The sequence below is a fragment of the Schistocerca serialis genome, chromosome 6, assembly GCF_023864345.2.
Source record: "Schistocerca serialis cubense isolate TAMUIC-IGC-003099 chromosome 6, iqSchSeri2.2, whole genome shotgun sequence".
Lineage (NCBI taxonomy): Eukaryota > Metazoa > Arthropoda > Insecta > Orthoptera > Acrididae > Schistocerca > Schistocerca serialis.
The window spans coordinates 104,403,693-104,419,211 of record NC_064643.1 but is presented as its reverse complement, the minus strand read 5'-3'; the positions used below and the strand labels follow the sequence as shown (position 1 = coordinate 104,419,211).

Below are 15,519 nucleotides of genomic sequence, written 5' to 3'. Positions count from 1 at the left end.
AACAAAATGTGCATTTTTTCAATTGAAAAAATGTGTTTCATTGCTTATTGAACGCCCCTCGTATTTAAGTTTGGGAGACATGGCATCATAAAACAATTTATTGACCATTTTTAGTGTCGCTTGGCCCAGAAAGAATGAATCAAGCGATATAAAATCTATGCAGAATGCACAACATTAACTGTTATAGAAGCGTGCTAAGGTTGGAAGCTTTTACGTAATTGTCATAATTATTCAGTGGTATACAGTAATTCATATACTGCCATAAATTCTGAAATTTTGCCGCGATGTTTTGTTGTTCTTTATTTCAGGCACCCCTATTCACAAAACACTGAAGTTTGTATATCTTGTATATCACCACTGAGTCGATTAGCAAACTTACGCACAAAATTTGAACCAACTCTTCGAGGATCGTGGGGGAAGGGCGAAAGACACCCCTTAATCATTTGACCTGGAATCACCCAAAGGTGACTCGAAAACACATGTAGTGAAGTAATAACTTTCCAAAATTGCTGCAAGATGGCGCGTATATATAGCCATTCAGAAATAGAAGGGAATGCCTGCAAATGACGCTTTTTGAAAAGAATGGTCAGAGCTGCAAGCGAAGCCATAGAAAAGGACCTTCCAGAGACAAGACCCCAAAATTATAAATATTCTGTAATTCATCTGCTTCACCTGAAAGGAGAGAGGCGAGATATAAAAAACACTGGGTCCACCAGACTCCTCTCCATGACGTGCAATATGTTCACAAAAACTGACACCAAATGCTTTCAAAGAAGCACTGGACCGAAACAACACAGTGAATAGAACAGCTTTAGAAATGAACACCACAGTGGAGTACTCGCACGAGCACCGGCACCTCGTGGCCGGCCGTTGTGACGGAGCGGTTCTAGGCGCTTCAGTCCGGAACCATGCTGCTGCTACGGTCGCATGTTCGAATCCTGCCTCGGACATGGATGTGTGTGATGTCCTTAGGTTACTTACGTTTAAGTAGTTCTAAGTCTAGGGGACTGATGTCCTCAGATGTTAAGTCCCACAGTGCTTAGAGCCATTTGATCCATTTTTGAGCACATCGTGTTCTTATCAGACTTAGAGTGGAGAGGTATAGAAATTACTCCTACTTCCTGCAATTCTTCTCTTATGACCTCGTCTCCTTAAACTATTTAGTACCAATATATGTGCACTTTTTCTGAAGGTCACATCACACATTATTGTCCGTAGAATGAACTACATCCAAATGTAATGGGTTGCTAAATATTTGTCACGCCTCAATACACTGCAGTGATTAAAACTTGCTGTTAATTCAATTTCATTATACTACGTTAATTATTTGCCGGCCGCTGTGGCCGAGCGGTTCAATAAGTTAATATACTTCGCGTAATTTTAGTTCATAATGTATGGAATGATATTCTGGAATAACTTGTCCTTAAGAAAGGAAGTTTTCAATGCCAAAAAACATGCTGTAAGAGCAATATATTATGCCGACACACGAGAATCTTGCAGAACGTATTTAGGCATTTTGACAACCGCGTCTCATTATTCGTATTCCCTCGTGAACTTCGTTGTAAATAATTCACCATAGTTGAATAGAAACAATTATGTGCACAATTACAACACTGGACGCAAAAATGACATTCGTTACTCCATATTAAAGTTGACTTTAAGAACTACACCAAAATTTTTGATTACCTACCCAGTAATATAAAATGTCTGACAGACAGCAAAGTTAAATGTGAATAAAAAGTTGAAAAAATTTTTCCTTGACACCTTCTTCTACTTTGTAGGATAATTCCTAGATTCATCGCACGTAAGAGGTGGTGCATAGGAATTACTAATTTACTTTGGGAAAAAGTTAAAAAAGCACTAAATGTTCAGCACATAGCTGTATTTATGTATGACTGTATAATTTGAATATTAAGTGTCTCGACGTACAAAATCATAATAAATCCTCCACCCGATGCATGGAACATGACACTATCTGATCATATACGATAAGAAGAATGATGTCACCGGAGCTATTGACATATCTTATGACTCACTGCTATAGATAGATCCGTCACAAGCGTAGTAGCTTCGATTTTACCTTAGCCACTATGACGGTGCACTCTCCTCTCGGTCACAGAGCTCTTCTGCTGACAACAGATGACTCAGGAATTCTCCGCCGGAGCCAAACTTTCACAGATAATTTGCTCCGTTGATTATCTGTCAGGGCGGCCCACTTCTTATATACAGATGGTGAGGTGAGACGTAAGGAGTTGAAGTTGAGGCAAAAGGCAGGTGAGTGTAGCAGCGCTCTCGCGTCGGTTCTCTCTCTCTCTCTCTCTCTCTCTCTCTCTCTCTCTCTCACTCCCTACCTCCCTCCCTCCCAGTTTAACGGTATGCCTCATTCATACTTAGACTATCGGGAGATGCACACGAGCTGCGGCAGCGAACGGGTGAGTGTAGCAGCGCTCTCTCTCTCTCTCTCTCTGTCAACTTAACCGTAGGGTCCATTCGCACATTCATGTCCGTAATAGAACCTGGCAGTCAGCGTATATCTATGACACTCACGCAGCCTGAGACCTTCCGCGAACGGTCGACCTTGATCTTCACTGCGCATGCGCTGTTGGTGCCGCCTCACTTTTTTATCTGTCGTTGCAGTATCGCTCAGTCTGTCAGTAGTGCGTGTGGGTTTGTTCTACAAACGACACGAATGAATTTCAAAACTAGTCTCCGTTTGCATTGTAACAAAACTCTCATGTAAGAAAAGCGTGCGTTCGTAATCTTCGGGTTAATTTTCTAGTTTTTGATTGCGAAGTGAGTGTTTTCGACTGACTGACGTTTCGCTGCCAGTATTGTCGGAGCAACGAGGGCTACTGTAATGGTTAGCTACCTGATGTCAGTGCCACAGACTTCATGTTGTGTTCAGTTTAGTCACTTCATTGTTTCATTTTTATTCTCGCAACAAACTTAACAATGTCAAATGTGCCGATTGACAAATACAGCACTATTTTAAATTACATTTACTTATATGGTTGTAAGTTTGTAGTTGACTGGGTATTATTTATCTTAACTCTTTGATGGAGTAGGAGAAACAGCCTACATCTACATCTACATGATTACTCTGCAATTCACATTTAAGTGCTTGGCAGAGGGTTCATCGAACCACAATCATACTATCTCTCTACCATTCCACTCCCGAACAGCGCGCGGGAAAAACGAACACCTAAACCTTTCTGTTCGAGCTCTGATTTCTCTTATTTTATTTTGATGATCATTCCTACCTATGTAGGTTGGGCTCAAGAAAATATTTTCGCATTCGGAAGAGAAAGTTAGTGACTGAAGTTTCGTAAATAAATCTCTCCGCGACGAAAACCGTCTTTGCTTTAATGACTTCCATCCCAACTCGCGTATCATATCTGCCACGCTCTCTCCCCTATTACGTGATAATACAAAACGAGCTGCACTTTCTTGCACCGTTTCGATGTCCTCCGTCAATCCCACCTGGTAAGGATCCCACACCGCGAAGCAATATTCTAACAGAGGACGAACGATTGTAGTGTAAGCTGTCTCTTTAGTGGACTTGTTGCATCTTCTAAGTGTCCTGCCAATGAAACGCAACCTTTGGCTCGCCTTCCCCACAATATTATCTATGTGGTCTTTCCAACTGAAGTTGTTCGTAATTTTAACACCCAGGTACTTAGTTGAATTGACAGCCTTGAGAATTGTACTATTTATCGAGTAATCCAATTCCAACGGATTTCTTTTGGAACTCATGTGGATCACCTCACACTTTTCGTTATTTAGCGTCAACTGCCACCTGCCACACCATACAGCAATCTTTTCTTAATCGCTTTGCAACTGATACTGGTCTTCGGATGACCTTACTAGACGGTAAATTACAGCATCATCTGCGAACAACCTAAGAGAACTGCTCAGATTGTCACCCAGGTCATTTATATAGATCAGGAACAGCAGTGGTCCCAGGACGCTTCCCTGGGGAACACCTGACATCACTTCAGTTTTACTCGACAATTTGCCGTCTTTTACTACGAACTGCGACCTTCCTGACAGGAAATCACGAATCCAGTCGCACAACTGAGACGATACACCATAGGCCCGCAGCTTGATTAGAAGTCGCTTGTGAGGAACGGTGTCAAAAGCTTTCCGGAAATCCAGAAATACGGAATCAACTTGAAATCCCCTGTCGATAGCGGCCATTACTTCGTGCGAATAAAGAGCTAGCTGCGTTGCACAAGAACGATGTTTTCTGAAACCATGCTGATTACGTATCAATAGATCGTTCCCTTCGAGGTGATTCATAATGTTTGAATACAGTATATGCTCCAAAACCCTACTGCAAACCGACGTCAATGATATAGGTCTGTAGTTCGATGGATTACTCCTACTACCCTTCTTAAACACTGGTGTGACCTGCGCAATTTTCCAATCTGTAGGCACAGATCTATCGGTGAGCGAGGCGGTTGTATATGATTGCTAAGTAGGGAGCTATTGTATCAGCGTAATCTGAAAGGAACCTAATCGGTATACAATCTGGACCTGAAGACTTGCCCGTATCAAGCGATTTGAGTTGCTTCGCAACCCCTAAGGTATCTACTTCTAAGAAACTCATACTAGCAGCTGTTCGTGTTTCAAATTCCGGAATATTCTATTTGCCTTCCCTGGTGAAGGAATTTCGGAAAACTGCGTTCAATAACTCCGCTTAACTCAGTGTGAACTTGATATTATGCTGGAGTTTCTGAGACATGTTATTTGAAAGGGTAGATTTATTAAGTGTATATCTCACCCTCATTCTGTACCAAATTTAGATTCACTACAAAGTTGTACAGATCGTATTCCCCCTTGTACTGACGTGTTGACAACTAACTGTATTTTTAACTTTTCTGATGTTCAAATCTTGCTTGGTTTTTAAAGAACCGTGTCATCTACAGGAGATGTATTTAATGCTTTTAATAACTGATTAAAACGTGTTATGTTTGTGAAGTTTAACAGCCTGTCTAAATGCACGACTGGTTTATTCGTTATTGGGAGGGCTGACATAGTTACTACCACTAATTGTATACGCAGCCATTAAGGAGTTTTCCGTATTTCGCTGTCTACGTAGTGTCATATTCAAGAAAGTGATTTTTAAAATAACGTCAATCACGCCTCGAGGCCAGGTGCGTATTTCCGAACTCGTGTATTCGAGCGACGGCGCTGCGTTTCCTGGCAAGTGAATGTGAGTTAAGAGTTCGAGGCATGGCGAAGACCGCTCACGGACGGGTGTGTGGTAGTAAGCCAGGCCCGTTTTCTCCGTTTCGTCCTGTGCGGATCGCGCTGCGTTCTTAACCACAATTCATATATGACATAGTTTACAGTGACGGCTGGTCAAGTGCTTCACAAGAAAGCAATAGGAACCTTCTCCTCTTTCTTCTTCTTCTTCCTCTTCTACAATTGAACTGTTTAGGTATTTACCTGTTATGATACTGACCTTTTCCTCTGTCTTCCTTGAATTCTCCCTTTTTCGTTTGTATCTAAGGCATTCAGAGATAATCTTTGGGTACTCATTCTGTCAATGTGTTCATTCCATTCTGTTCTGCCTGTATTTATTTTAGTTCCCAATATATAAATGTTCAATTCATTCCTAATTTCTCCACTGTATCTATATCATATTCATATGTAACGTCATATCCTACATATCTTATACAAAATATTCTAATATTGATACAAAACATTAATTTATTGTAATATTAAACAAAAAGAATAGTGGATCCGTTTGTATCACTCCTTCAAAAATTGTTGGAATAAGGAACCCCAATTCGTAGAGCCAAAACAAGAATAGGAGAATATGGTGGTGTATTTAGAACTACGGAGAGAATTTCCGTGTCCGTTCTAGTCCCTTGCTCGCAATTTTCATATCATCAGCCAGTCAATACAATCGCAAAAAAGAAAACGGAGGCTTCGCAAAAAACTTTTTCCAACGCATCATGTTCACTTTGTACACTGCAGGTATGAAACTGCCAGGAGAATAAAAGACTGAAAAAAAAACGCAACACCAACAAATAATTAAAAATTGTTCAAATGGCTCTAAGCTCTATGGGACTTAACATCTGAGGTCATTAGTCCCCTAAACTTAGAACTGCTTAAACCTAACTACCCTAAGGACATCACACACATCCATGCCGAAGGCAGGATTCGAACCTGCGACCGTAGCAGCAGCGCAGTTCCGGACTGAAGCACCTAGAACCGCTCGGCCACCGCGGCCGGCAAATAATTAACGTAGTATAATGAAATATCGGGAATGAATTTGTCTAGGTAACATATTTAAGTGATTAACATTGCAAGATTACAGACATGACACAAGCCATTGCAAATTTCAAATTATGGTACATTAATAACTGGTGTAATCGCCGGAATGTTGAATGCAAGCTTGCAAACTTGCATACATCGCACAGGTGAACGATGTCAGTTTGTGGGATGGAGTTCGATGCCTTCTGTACTTGGTCAGCCAATACAGGGGCGGTTAATGCAGTTTGTGGATGGCGCTGGAGCTGTCATCCGATGCTGTCCCACATGTGCTCGACTGGAGACAGCTCTAGTAATCGAACAGGCCAAGGTAGCATATCGACACCCAGCAGAGCATATTGGGTTACAACAGCGGTATGCAGGCGAGAGTTATCGTGTTTGAAAATACCCCCGGCAATGGCTTTTCTGAACGGCTGCACAACAGGTCGAATAACCAGATTTACATATGTACGCCACAGAGCGTCTGGCTCAGAGCTGTCCTTAAAGTAACTGAGTTGTAACATTTCGCTGTGTCCCTTGGTACCAACTGCTGCTCAGATTGCTGCTGCAGATGCAGCACGATGCACCAAAGTTCAAAAATGGTTCAAATGGCTCTGAGCACTATGGGACTTAACACTGAGGCCATTAGTCCCCTACAACTTAGAACTACTTAAACCTAACTAACCTAAGCACATCACACACATCCATGCCCGAGGCAGGATTCGAACCTGCGACGGTAGCGGTCGCGCGGTTCCAGACTGTAGCGCCTAGAACCGCTCGGCCACTCCGGCCGGCTGCACCAAAGTCACATGCCGAGTATGAGAGTCTTCCCTTCTAGAAGTGCCACATGGCCACCTGTAGACCAGTCTCCTTGCGACAGTACATTATCGTGATCACCGCTAACAGCAATCGTATACAATGGCTATGTCCCTGCCAAGTCTTTCTGCCGTATCGCAGAAGGATCATCCCGCTTCTCGTAGCTGTATTACACGACGTCGTTCAAACTCCGCGACGTGTTGATAATGCGTCTTTGTCACCATAAAGACATTCTTGACTAACATCAAGTCACCACGTCCAATGTCAGAGGTAACTAACACTCACGACATAGTGTATGTAAAGCAAACCTGGTTTGAATCCGCATAGTGGCATAACTAGCGCCACGCTTATGCGACCGACAAGAAATATAAATATACGAGGCGTGTTTTTTTAAGTAAGTACCGTTTTGCCACACCGCGGCCGCAGCGCTGCGGCCGGTGTTCTGTGCATGCGCACTGGATACCTACATCTGTTGTCTACGCACTGACGCCATTACAGTCTGATTCTTCTTTGTTTACGTTGTGTACTGAGTGTTTAAGATGCCTCCGATAATCGTGAGTCCCGCCGACTGTGAAGTACGGGCTGTTATAAGATTTCTTAGTGCTAAAGGCCTAAAAGCGATCGATATTAATCGTGAGATCTGAGCAGTTTACGGAGAAAACACCATGAGTGATGGAAGTGTAGGAAAGTGGGTGAGAGCATTTAAAGATGTGCATGATATAACAACGGAGTGGGCGCCCTTCGGTCGTTAATGAAAGTTTGGTGCAGGAAGTGGACAATAAGGTGAGAGAAAACAGATGCTTTACGATTTCCTCCTTGCGGGATGACTTTCCTAATGTTTCTCATAGTGTTTTGTATGGCATTGTGACCGAGCACTTGAATTACCGAAAATTGTGCGCACGTTGTGTACTGAAAATGTTGACGGATGTGCACAAAACCAGATGTTTAGACAGTGCATTGACTTTCTTTGAGCGGTACCACAACAACGGTGATGATTTCGTAAGCCAAATTGTTATGGGCAATGAAACATGGGTGGCCTACGTCACACCAGAATCAAAGCAACAGTCCATGGAATGGCAGCGTTCAGATTCATCCAGAAAAGTGAAGTTTAAGCAAACAATTTCTGTCCAAACATCATGTGCACAGTTTTTTGGGACAGAAAAGGAGTATTGCTTGTGGAATTTCTGCCTCGTGATGAGACAATCAATGCAGCAGCTTACTGTAAGACATTGCACAATCTGCGCCGTTCAATCAGAACAAAAGACGTGGCAAGTTGAGCAAGGGCATCGTTTTGCTGCAAGACAACGCCCGTCCGCATGTGGCGAATCAGACCAAAGATCTCATAACATCTTTTCTATGGGAAAATCTAGATCATCCTCCGTACAGCCCCGATCTTGCACCCGGTGACTACCATCTGTTCCTGCACTTGAAGAAACACCTGGGCGGTCAGTGTCTTCAAGACGATGACGACGTCAAAACAGTGGTGATGCAGTGGTTAACAAGTCGGGCGGCGGACTTCAATGAGGAGGGTATTCAAAACTGGAGAACGTTATGACAAGTGCCTCAATATTGACGGAAATTATGTAGAAAAGTAGATTAAGGTACAGGCTTGCATGTAAAAATAAAATTATTGAGATATCATAGCACGTCTTTTTTAAATTTCAAAGCGATACTTTAAAAACACGCATCGTACATCATCATGCAGTAACACCCCTACCAACTTTCGTTTATGTCGCTCGTTCTTGGTGTTGCGATTTTTTATTAATATAGTTTACATATTGAAAGTGCATACCCCACAGCCTGGTTTTTGCAGAGGACTTTAAAGGAAACTTAGTGACATTCTAGTTGACAGATTTGTATTTTTGAGAACGGCGCATCTCGAATTAACTGCGCTGACAAAATTTACGTACAAGAAAATTATGCAAGGGGTATGTGCCGGAAACGAGCTTTGTATATGATGGAGTACTTGGAACCGGATCAGGGAAAGCGACTGTATTCCTCTACGCTAGCTGCTTTTTACAGCGCCAATGGCAAATATTTCTGAGAATTGCCAATGCGAAATGCCATACTCTGTTTTTAAATAACGTGAAAACGCGACGACATTTGAGTATAAACTGTCTGATTCCTTACCGCGTCAGAAGAGGGTAAATCCTCAGTGTTTTGTCATTCACATTCATCGTCTTCGTCAGAAGCAGCTGACTACGAACAATGCTTTGAATAACAATTTCTGCCTTACTACCATGCGTGTTCAGTTATTTTCATGGACTACGCTAGCAACTTACCTGTGCCAGTCATTAATGCTAAACACTTAGACACTATTAAGTCGGTGATCTCTAACGAAATACCACCTTTTTCATTAAAATTTCAGAGCGGAGTTGTTGGTCCTTTAAAAGACCACGAGCTCGCTCAGCGAACATAGGAGCAGATGAAACAGCTACCCTACCACCACGCCATTCGAATTGCAATCGAATTTAACGGCCTGTCTTATCTTAGAACCTCGTTCCTTGAGGACGTGTTCAGCATAAATATTAATTAACGTCTGAGTAAGTCTACGGCTTACGTTCACTCCTCTACTTATTTTACTGCCTGCAATTGGTCGCTATTGAATTTCAGTGGTTTAATTCCGTCAAAACTTTTGATGTTATGGAATGCTTCCGATATATCCTTTGTTTTCTTATAGGCTCTTCTCAGCTATTCAATCAAAAACGTTTAAAAAATGATGAACGGAACGTAAGATAGGGGAGACATTTATCTCACCATCAGGTTGTAAAACTTAGTTCATGAGATTGAAACGTTAAAGACACTGCCAAAACAATTCCGTTGTTCACAAAATGAAATTGAATAAAAGCACATTGGGTTATCGGGATTACTGAAGAATGAGATAGAACCCATTGGCTTTGACCAATGTCGTCAGAAGTTACCCGAAATGATGTATTGCACAGATTTAACAGCAAAGACGAACGTTGGGAAACAAACGAACGCGGGATAGAGAAAACAGATGGTAGACGTGTATCACGTATATCCGTATTTCGAACATAATGTTAGATTTATTACTTCTTTGGGTCCTAGTATCCTATTGTTCATTTGACCTATATAGCTCAACTGAAGAATGGGATACCAGTGCATAAAAGAAAGAAAAAAAAGGGACAGAAATAATGTTAGCATGGACTAACTCAGTTGACAAATATGAGTTGTGTACCGATCTTCTGTTGATCTATATAGCTTAACTGCAGTAAGGGATAAAAACTTAACGTATGTCGACATGCCGCCTTCGCTAACACTAGTACCCTGTTCATCAGCTGACGTACATAGGTCAAGTGAAGTACAGGTGACAAATTTTACAGTTGTTGCTTTTTTCGCCTCCGCCAGTATTAGCTTCCTAATCTGCAGCTGGTACTAGTACTAGGGGAGGGAAAAGACCGAAATACTGTACGTAAAATTTGAATCCCATACTCCAGCTGGCCTATACGGGTCAACTGAAGTAGGGGATACAAATTTTTCGTATGTCGGTCTTTTCGCCTTCGATATTACTAGTAATGGCTGAAAAATGTAGCAGTCATACTAGTGCTAGTAAAGGCGAAAAACAGCGACAGTTGTAATATTTGTATCCCGTACTGCAGTTGTTGTTGTTGTTGTTGTGGTCTTAAGTCCTGAGACTGGTTTGATGCAGCTCTCCATGCTACTCTATCTTGTGCAAGCTTCTTCATCTCCCAGTACCTACTGCAACCTACATCCTTCTGAATCTGCTTAGTGTATTCATCTCTTGGTCTCCCTCTACGATTTTTACCCTCCACGCTGCCCTCCAATGCTAAATTTGTGATCCCTTGATGCCTCAGAACATGCCCTACCAACCGGTCCCTTCTTCTTGTCAAGTTGTGCCACAAACTCCTCTTCTCCTCAGTTCTATTCAATACCTCCTCATTAGTTATGTGATTTACCCATCTAATCTTCAGCATTCTTCTGTAGCACCACATTTCCAAAGTTCTATTCTCTTCTTGTCCAAAGTATTTATCGACCATGTTTCACTTCCATATATGGCTACACTCCATACAAATACTTTCACAAACGAATTCCTGACACTTAAATCTATACTCGATGTTAACAAATTTCTCTTCTTCAGAAACGCTTTCCTTGCCATTACCAGTCTACATTTTATATCCTCTCTACTTCTACCATCATCAGTTATTCTGCTTCCCAAATAGCAAAACTCCTTTACTACTTTAAGCGTCTCATTTCCTAATCTAATTCCCTCAGGATCAACCGACTTAATTTGACTACATTCCATTATCCTCGTTTTGCTTTTGTTGATGTTCATCTTATATCCTCCTTTCAAGACACTGTTCGTTCCGTTGAACTGCTCTTCCAAGTCCTTTGCTGTCTCTGACAAAATTACAATGTCATCGGCGAACCTCAAAGTTTTTACTTCTTCTCCATGGATTTTAGTACCTACACCAAATTTTTCTTTTGTTTCCTTTACTGCTTGCTCAATATACAGATTGAATAACATCGGGGACAGGCTACAACCCTGTCTCACTCCCTTCCCAACCGCAGCTTCCCTTTCATGCCCCTCGACTCTTATAACTGCCATCTGGTTTCTGTACAAATTGTAAATAGCCTTTCGCTCCCTGTATTTTACCCCTGCCACCTTCAGAATTTGAAAGAGAGTATTTCAGTCAACATTGTCAAAAGCTTTCCTAAGTCTACAAATGCTAGAAATGTAGGTTTGCCTTTCCTTAATCTATTTTCTAAGATAAGTCGTAGGGTCAGTATTGCCTCGCGTGTTCCAACATTTCTGCGGAATCCAAACGGATCTTCGCCGAGGTCGGCATCTACCAGTTTTTCCATTCGTCTGTAAAGAATACGCGTTAGTATTTTGCAGCTGTGACTTATTAAACTGATAGTTCGGTAATTTTCACATCTGTCAACAACTGCTTCTTTGGGATTGGAATTATTATATTCTTCTTGAAGTCTGAGGGTATTTCGCCTGTCTCATACATCTTGCTCACCAGATGGTAGAGTTTTGTCAGGACTGGCTCTCCCAAGGCCGTCAGTAGTTAAAATGGAATGTTGTCTACTCCGGGGGCCTTGTTTCGACTCAGGTCTTTCAGTGCTCTGTCAAACTCTTCACGCAGTATCGTATCTCCCATTTCATCTTCTTCTACATCCTCTTCCATTTCCATAATATTGCCCTCAAGTACATCGCCCTTGTATAGACCCTCTATATACTCCTTCCACCATTCTGCTTTCCCTTCTTTGCTTAGAACTGGGCTTCCATCTGAGCTCTTGATGTTCATACTAGTGGTTCTCTTTTCTCCAAAGGTCTCTTTAATTTTCCTGTAGGCAGTATCTATCTTACCCCTAGTGAGATAAGTCTCTACATCCTTACATTTGTCCTCTAGCCATCGCTGCTTAGCCATTTTACACTTCCTGTGGATCTCATTTTTGAGACGTTTGTATTCCCTTTTGCATGCTTCATTTACTGCGTTTTTATATTTTCTCCTTTCATCAATTAAATTCAATACTTCTTCCGTTACCCAAGGATTTCTACTAGCCCTCGTCTTTTTACCTACTTGATCCTCTGCTGCATTCACTACTTCATCCCTCAGTGCTACCCATTCATCTTCTACTGTATTTCTTTCCCCCATTCCTGTCAATTGTTCCATTATGCTCTCCCTGAAACTCTGTACAACCTCTGGTTTAGTCAGTTTATCCAGGTCCCATCTCCTTAAATTCCCACCCTTTTGCAGTTTCTTCAGTTTTAATCTACAGTTCATAACCAATAGATTGTGGTCAGAGTCCACATCTGCCCCTGGAAATGTCTTACAATTTAAAACCTGGTTCCTAAATCTCTGTCTTACCATTACATAATCTATCTGATACCTTCTAGTATCTCCAGGATTCTTCCACGTATACAACCTTCTTTTATGATTCTTGATTCAAGTGTTAGCTATAATTAAGTTATGCTCTGTGCAAAATTCTACCAGACAGCTTCCTCTTTCATTTCTCTCCCCCAACCCATATTCAGCCACTGTGTTTCCTTCTCTCCCTTTTCCTACCCTCGAATTCCAATCACCCATGACTATTAAAATTTCGTCTCCCTTGACTACCTGAATAATTTCTTTTATCTCATCATACATTTCATCAATTTCTTCATCATCTGCAGAGCTAGTTGGCATATAAACGTGTACTACTGTAGTAGGCATGGGCTTCGTGTCTATCTTGGCCACAATAATGCGTTCACTATGCTGTTGGTAGTAGCTTACCCGCACTCCAATTTTTTCACTGCATAGGATAGGATCCCGCTGATCTGCTGCGGTCTTCCATAGTCCCAAGCTGACGATTCTCAAGACATCCGGAGTCTGTTGTCAAGTGACATGTTCGTGGTATTACAGGGTATGCGTACGTGTTGTCTCAACCACAATGGTGTTCTGTTGCTCGCCCACATTTTCCTAATTACTTAAGCGAACGCTCGTCAGTTTATAGCTGCTTCTTCAAAGTGGCATTGCAAATTGATAATTATGTAGGTACCTTAAAAGAAAAATACACAGGCGTTAAGAAATCGTCTTTCCGTTCTCATTAGCTAGTCCCACAAAATTCTGCGAACATTTTTAAACCACATGCTGTTAAAACAGCGTTACAGACAAATGATCTACATGGGTGTTTCAAAAGTACGTGCAGAAATAAAAAGTACTTACGTGTTTGGGGTAAACCTTTTTTATTTTTCGACATAGTCTCCTTTTAGACTTAAACACTTCGTCCAACGCTGTTCTAATTTGTTGATCCCTTCCGTATAATAGGAATTGTCCAAGTCTGCAAAATAGCTATTAGTTGCTGCAATCACCTCCTCGTTTGAATAAAATCTTTGTCCCCCCAGGCATTTCTTCAAATTGGGGAACAAATAGTAGTCCGAGGGAGCCAAGTCTGAAGAATAGGGAGCATCTTGAACGAGTTGGAATGCTACTTCCATTAATTTTGCGACCATAACTGCTGTCGTGATGTAAAAGGACGTTTTTGCGGTCCAATCACCGGCGTTTTTCTTGCAGCTCGGTTTTCAAACGGTCCAATAACGATGAATAATATGCAACTGTAGTAGTTTTACCTTTTCCAGATGATCGATGAGGATTATCCCTTGCGAATCCCAAAAGGCAGTCGCCATAACCTTTCAGACCGAAGGACTGGTCTTCGCCTTTTTTGGTCCACATTCTCCCTTGGTAACCCATTGTTTAGATTGTTGTCTCAGGAGTATAGTAATGTATCCATGTTTTATCCAAAGTGACGAAACGACGCTTAAAGTCCTGCGGATTCTTCCTGAACAGCTACAAACCATCCTTGCAACGCTTCAGACGATTCCGTTTTTGGTAAAGCGTGAGCAATCGCGGAACCAGTCTTGCGGATAGCTTTCTCATGTCCAAATTTTTATGCAAAATATTATGTACACGTCCATTCGAGGTGCCCACAGCACTAGCAATCTCACGCACCTTAACTCTTCTGTCATCCATCACCATATCATAGATTTTATCAATTATTTCTGGAGTCGTAACCTCCATAGGGCGTCCAGAACGTTCAGCATCACTTGTGCTCATATGACCACTTCAAAAATGTTGAAACCACTTATAAACTGTTCTAATCGAAGCTGCAGAGTCACTGTAATGTTTATCAAGCTTCTCTTTAGCCTCCTGAGGCGTTTTGCCTTTCATAATGTTTAATCACCACACGAAATTCTTCTTCGTCCTTTTTTGACAATCACTCGACTTCCTTGATTCACACGAATGCAAAACACAAAGAAATAGACCAATATGGCTGAAACTTGGTGTGCGTTCTTTCCTAAGATGCTACTAACTAAACATGACCTCGATACGCGCCGGTGGTGCCATCTCTCGCACTTTGCACAGACTTTTCAAACGTCCCTCGCAGTTAATATAAAATGAAATATGTCGTCGTTAAAAAGACAAATAAGTTTGAAAGATTGTGATTTTATAAAACTGAGTGCACAGTCTATGGTGAAAACTGTATCGTCCAGTCACATTAATGTGATCGCCATCTACGTTCGACCTCAGCGTGCAATGGCCACTCACAGATGGCAGGTGGCAGCACTAGCAGCGGAGTGTGTATAAAGAATTACGGCGGAGCGCATAAAAAACTGCGGACGTTCTCGTGCCCCCTTGGTTAAAGTACTTCGTGGATGGCAAAATGGCGCTATCCAAAACCTGCGCCGAGGCAACCACGCCTACGTGTAGTTGGTTTTTCCTCGATGCGGTGGCATCTACCAGCAGGACAACGTAACGTCCCACACAGCTCGCTGTGTATGTACGTGGTTCGAAGAGCACCTGGTTGAGTTTATCGCACTCCCACGGTTTCCAGTCTCATTGGACTTAAACCCAATAGGTAGCCTGTGGGACAACCTCGATCGCGCTGTTCGCGCCATGGATTCTCAATCAAGAA

The 15,519-nt window shown here is 42.0% G+C and overlaps 1 protein-coding gene across 2 annotated transcripts in view; it reads left to right on the top strand.

The window, feature by feature from the left end:
* Positions 1 to 2,232: 2,232 nt before the first annotated feature.
* The window catches only part of LOC126483872 (cytochrome P450 6k1-like), a 68,016-nt gene continuing 54,729 nt past the window's right edge, over positions 2,233 to 15,519 (top strand). Inside the window, exon 1 of one of the 2 annotated variants that reach the window (XM_050107115.1) lies at positions 2,233 to 2,274. The gene's annotated coding sequence lies outside the window, so the exon portion shown is untranslated. Of the gene's footprint in view, positions 2,275 to 2,402; positions 2,433 to 15,519 lie in introns of those variants that run through there. The other variant, XM_050107114.1, reaches the window with a different exon arrangement.